We start from the raw sequence: 6,114 nt of genomic DNA, 5'->3' as shown, positions 1-6,114 counted from the left end.
GCCCTGGATGGGCTCCGCGGGCCGCGGCGGCGGAGGGACGGCGGCGGGCCACGTGGCATGACGGGATTCGCCGGAGGCGACGGGCGGACACGTCCGACTCGGGACGGACATGTCCGGCGGCGGAAGGTGGAAGAAGACTAGGGTTTGGGGGGATTCATCAGCGAATTTCGGGGGAGGTGGCCTTTTTATAGATAGAGGGAGCTAGGAGACTCCAAATGGGGCATGGTTTTCGGCCACACGATCGTGATCGAATGACCGAGAGCATGGAGGGGAGTTTGCTAGGTTTTGGGCCACTTTGGCAGGGGTGTTGGGCTGCACACAAAAGAGGCTTTTGCGGTTACCCGGTTAACCGTTGGAGTATCAAACGGATTCCAAATGGCACGAAACTTGACAGGCGGTCTACCGGTGCTATACCAAGGCCGCTTGGCAAACCTCGTTCCATTCCGAGAATGTTTAACACCCGCACAAGAGAAGAGGCAAAAAGGGGACGCTGGATGACATAGGAGTGCCGGATTGCAAAACGGACAACGGGGAAAAAGTTCGGATGCATGAAACGAACACGTATGCAAAATGAGATGCACATGATGACATGATAAAATGCAACACGCAAGCAAATGACATGGCAACAACGACGAATAACTGGAAGACACCTGGCGCATCGAATCCGGGGCATTACAACACTCCTCCACTAACAAGAGATCTCGTCCCGAGATCTTAGGACCGAGACGGAAGGGAAAAGGGATGAGGTGAAACGAGAACTCAAGAGAAGAAGCAAAGAATCGAGAGCACTCGAGAAGAAAAGAGGAAGGGCGAGAATGACGAGAATCGAAAGCTCACGGAAACATATAGACTCTGAAACCACTCCGGTTAGAACGAGATAAAAAAACGAATAAGACTGAAAGGATTTAGGCAGCACTCTGGCTAGAAATGAAAGGAATAGAACATGAGCTTGAGAGGATGGAATGATACTTGATGAAGACATGACACAAAACCTCCGGAAAGAACTGAAAGAGTTGAATGAAAAGAACGGTGAAGAAAATGACAACTTGTGCCATGAATGAAATAGAAAGCAACCTCAGAAGAAAAGATTGAACAGATTTGTTGAGAAAATCAACAACGAAAAGAATTGCTTGTTGTGGACTTATGGATAAAATCTCAAAATTATGAGGTGATCGCCGACCACAAGCGGAAAAATGATTGGATAGCTGAGAAGAACAAAGAAATGCAAAACTCCACTTCAAAAGAATATGGAGAATTAATTGCACTTCGAGATGCAAGAAGAAAAGGTACTAGAACTCCTTGAACAAGAATCTTGATGCAAACTTGAAGAATGAATTAACTCATGAAGAACCACCATGAAGAACTCCGGTGACAAAAGATGATGAGATAGACATGAAGGATGAAAGAATAAGATGAGCCTTGAGATGATTTAGATGGAGGTTCCGACGAGATGGCCGAGGAAAATTGAACTCTGGAAAAGAAAAGATGAAACACTTGAAACTAGAATTTATTCATCAAGAACAAACTCGGAAGGAAGGGATTACTCACTTGGGTGAAATAAGAATAAGATTTATTGTATGCTTATCCTTCATCAAATTAAATTGACGACAAACAATGGATTTTTGCATACTACTTATTCTTCTTGAAAAGGATTGAGAAGTGACATATCGCAAACTTGAGAAGGTCTTCATGAACCGCCGGTAGGATTGAAAAGAACGAATGAATTGGTATGATAATGAAGGAAAAGAATCTTAAAGAACCACCCTTAAAAATTCGAAAATGACTGAAGAAAGAGAATGAATCACCGGGAAGAATTAGAAGAACCAATAAGCTAGAGGGGATTTAGATGCAAAAGAATAAAGAGATCATGAGCTGATTAAAGAACACTTGAACGAAGCACCGGGATAAATAGAGAACGATAACTGGAATGATGGCCTCCGGTGAAGAGAAATGGGAAAACAGCTCCTGACATGCTCCGGATTGGATGAAAAGAATTTGTATGACTTGAAACAATTTGATAGCATAACATCGAGCTAGGACCGTGAATCTCCGGGGGAACGGACAAGATTTAGAGAAAAAAAACTCTTCTTCTATCTTGAAATGACGACGAGGAACGCCACAAAAATTACTGAGATACTCCGGGAGAATTAGAAGAGTTAGGTAAGATCCTGGGGGAAGACCTGTGGGTTAGGGCCCACTAAAAGAAACACCGTTGGAAAGGGATGTTGAACAGATAGACGCTGCACCGGAACAATTGAAATATTTGAATGAGGTGACAACCTCAAATTAATTGGAACAAAGACGAATCTCCTGAGATGTCTTGAACACTCCGGAAGGATAAACTGGTGAGAGGCGAACAAGCAAGGGGAAAACATTTGAGCCGAGGAAAAGAATACGATCAACACCGAAAAACTTGAATTGAAACCACCGGAAAAGAAAAAATAGATGAAGAATGTCGAACGAGACGAGAATTCACCGGTTGAAATAATTTACGAAAGACTGAAGAGGCTCTGCACGAATGAAATTGGTACTTGAATAGACTCAGGCTCCGGGAAGAAGAGGGTGGGAGGGCGGGAAAACAAAGGCAGCTTGGAAGGGAAAAACCTATGAATAACTTGAAGAGAAAACACCGGTTGAAATCATTGAGGAAAGAAAGCAAAGACTTCGCACGAGTAGGATGGATACTCGATTACGGACTCCGGATTCGAGAAGAAGAAGGGAGGGCGGGTGGGAAAAACAAAGACAACTTCGGACAGGAAAAAAACAACGACGTCGGAGGAAGAACTGAGGATTGATCTCGCGAAAGACAAAGAGGTTCGAGTCGACTTGACGAGAGATGCACCGGACAAAAGAGGATGGACAACTCACGAAACTAACCACGTGATCCTAAAGAAAAATTTGAACGGGAAGAGGAGTAATTCAAAACACCTACGTCAAGATTCCTTACCAGAGCGACGAAGGGGCTGAGGAGTAAAAAGAATTCCTACTCTCCGATATAACTAGACTCCAAAACAGTTTTCTTCTAGACTCAACAACGTCCAAACTACACGATCAATCACGGGGGCTCTTAGGGTTGGTCGAGGCTCTGATACCAACTTGTCACGCCCAATATGCGACCCTATCCAAAAGGGAACTCGAAGGTCCCACCAAGGATAGACCCGCATATTGAAACACTTTTGCAAGGTGGATATCATTACATCAACATTACATAATAGATGGGGATATATACAAAAGGCATACAATGCCACACGAATACAACATCATCTTACATAAGAGCACCATCCGACTACGGATGAAACACAAACAGAAACTCAAACGACATCCACCCTGCTAGCCCAGGCTGCCGAACTGGAACCTATCCCCTGATCGAAGAAGAAGTAGAAGAACTCCAAAACAAGGAACATCGCTCTCGCGTCATGATCAGATAGGTCAGCACGTATCTCGTTCTCAGGGCAACACCAGATAGGTCAGCCTACGAGTAAAACCAGACCTCGAGTTGCCTCGAGGTGGCCCCGCAGTCTGCCCAGTTCAGACCAGCACTTAGACAAGCACTGGCCCGGGGGGGGGGGGCTAAAATAAAGATGGCCCTCGGGTTGGCCGACCCAAGGGAAGGGTATAGGTGGTGGTGAGGCAAATGGTAAAACCAAGGTTGGGCCTTGCTGGACAAGTTTTATTCAAAGCGAACTATCAGGGGGGTCCCATAAATCACCCGACCGCGTTAGGAACGCAAAAATCCGGGAACATAACACCGGTATGACGGAAACTAGGGCGGCAAGAGTGGAACAAAACACCAGGCATAAGGCCGAGCCTTCCACCCTTTACCAAATATATAGATGCATTAATAATATAAGAGATATTGTGATATCCCAACATAACCCTGTCCGCCATGGAGCAATCTTCAACTTCACCTGCAGCTAGCAACGCTATAAGAGGGGCTGAGCAAAGCGGTAACATAGCCAAGCAACGGTTTGCTAGTAAGGGTGCCAAAAGGTTAGAGGTTCATGGCAATTTGGGGAGGCTTAAAGAACAAGTGATAGGAAGCGCAGCATAGCAAAAGAACGAAGCAACTAGCATAGCAATGATAGTAGTGAGATCTAGGGTAGCGGTCATCTTGCCTGAAATCCCTCAAGGAAGAAGAACGAGTCCATGAAGAAGATGAAGCCACGAAGACGAACCAAGCGTAGACGAACGAATCCTCACGATCGCAACGAAACGGGAACTATCGAGAAGAAGCACACAACATGGTAAACACACCACACATAGGCAAGACATGATGCACAACAAGCATGATGCATGACAAAGCTACATGAAGCTACTCATGGCAAGAGATGATGCAAACAAGAACAACACATCAAGGAAAGTTTAAATGAGGCCGGAAACAACATATAACAATTCGGTAAGTCCTCATATGCAAATTTCGAAATTGGTTCAGAACTGAATAACCATTAAGTTGAAGTTGTTAAACAGCAAGTTAAGATGCACCAAGAGGATCTACACGAGATTCTAGTCAAGTTACATATAAAGTTCATTTAATTCGGAGCTACGGCCTAGAAGATATAAGCAAAACAAGTTAAACATGGCATTGATGCAAAATGCATACAAACATCAAGCAAACACCTCAAAACAAGGATGCAACATGATAATATGAAGCTACATGCAAAAACAAGCAAGTTTCATATAGAGCACACTCAAACGGAGCAACGGTGCAACACATACACTCTATACAAGTCATAACAATAATCTGTCCATAACAACAACTAGGCATCTTGCAAGCATCAAAACAATATGCTACAGCACCCCAACATAATAACAAAAGGCATGGGCATGAAGTACAGGTAAAGCATGACAAAAGATGAACACTGAGCTATCTCCAGAAACAACTAGAACATGCTCAAAAGGACATGGGAAGATTGCAAATTATAACAGTTTCAGACTTAACAGGAAATAACATCAGGTTGCAATGTTTAGAGCTATCAAACAACATGTTATAGGAACTTAACATGGCAAACAAAGGCATGGCATGCTACTACTAAATACATAGAACAAAAGTCCCTTACTGAACATGAGCCAAAAGGGCACAGAAAATATGATGGCACCCATGTAAACATGGCAAATTATATGACAGATTCAAACATGGCAGGAACAACAATAAGTAGGCATGTTGGTGAGCTTGAACCACTCATCACAGAGCAATACATGGCATGGCAAGGCAACCACCAGTAAGAATACATGTTTGAGAAGCTAAGCATGGCAAGAACAAGTTCATAGGGTGCATGGATCACTAGCAGCAATCATGGAAACATTGAACTTAATGTTAATCAGGCTGACAGCAACATTATTTAGCAAGTTTGGAGCAAGATAACAACAAGCTACATCAGGCTATAATTGCAACCATGGGCATGAATGGATAGAGCATGACATGTAAAACAAATCATCCTTAGTGAACATCTCCAGAATATGCACGAAATGACTTGTAGCAGCAGGTTTACATAGCAACAAAATATAACAGAATCAGTCAGGAAAACAGCAACAAGTACCCTACTTAACAAGCTCGATGCACTCAGCACACAACTCACAAAAATACATGGATAGCACCTCTGGAAAGATGGCATGGCATAGATCAAACACATATAGAGCTCATGCTCATAGGATGCACACATCAACCATGGCAAAAATGACAAATGAGCATGTTATAACAGTTTCAGCAGATCAACAGCAACATGCACTCTTCCAACAGCATTTCGGGCATCAAGATGAGCTCAAACGAAAATGGTGCAATGGAATGAAATTAAGTACTCGTCGAGACAAACAATTTGACATATTACAAGCACGAAATGGAGAAGTATGCATGGAGATATAGCACGTCAAACAGGGCATGAAAATGTCTGGGACTTGTCAGTTTTTGGAAAAAAAAACAGAGTGAGCGCTAAATGACTATACGTCGCCCGGGGCGGGACTTTGTGGGTTCTCACCTAGCGGGCTTGGCCCAGGAAGCGGAGGAGGCCGGTCGAGCTGGGCCGAGGGATGAGGCCTCGGGCCCACGAGGTCGAGGGCGCGGCGCCGACGGGCGACGAGGAGGCGCTGGGCGCGGCGGCGGGGTCGCTGGCGCCGGGG

Source organism: Triticum dicoccoides, chromosome 7B, assembly GCF_002162155.2.
Source record: "Triticum dicoccoides isolate Atlit2015 ecotype Zavitan chromosome 7B, WEW_v2.0, whole genome shotgun sequence".
Lineage (NCBI taxonomy): Eukaryota > Viridiplantae > Streptophyta > Magnoliopsida > Poales > Poaceae > Triticum > Triticum dicoccoides.
This window is presented reverse-complemented; position numbering follows the sequence as displayed.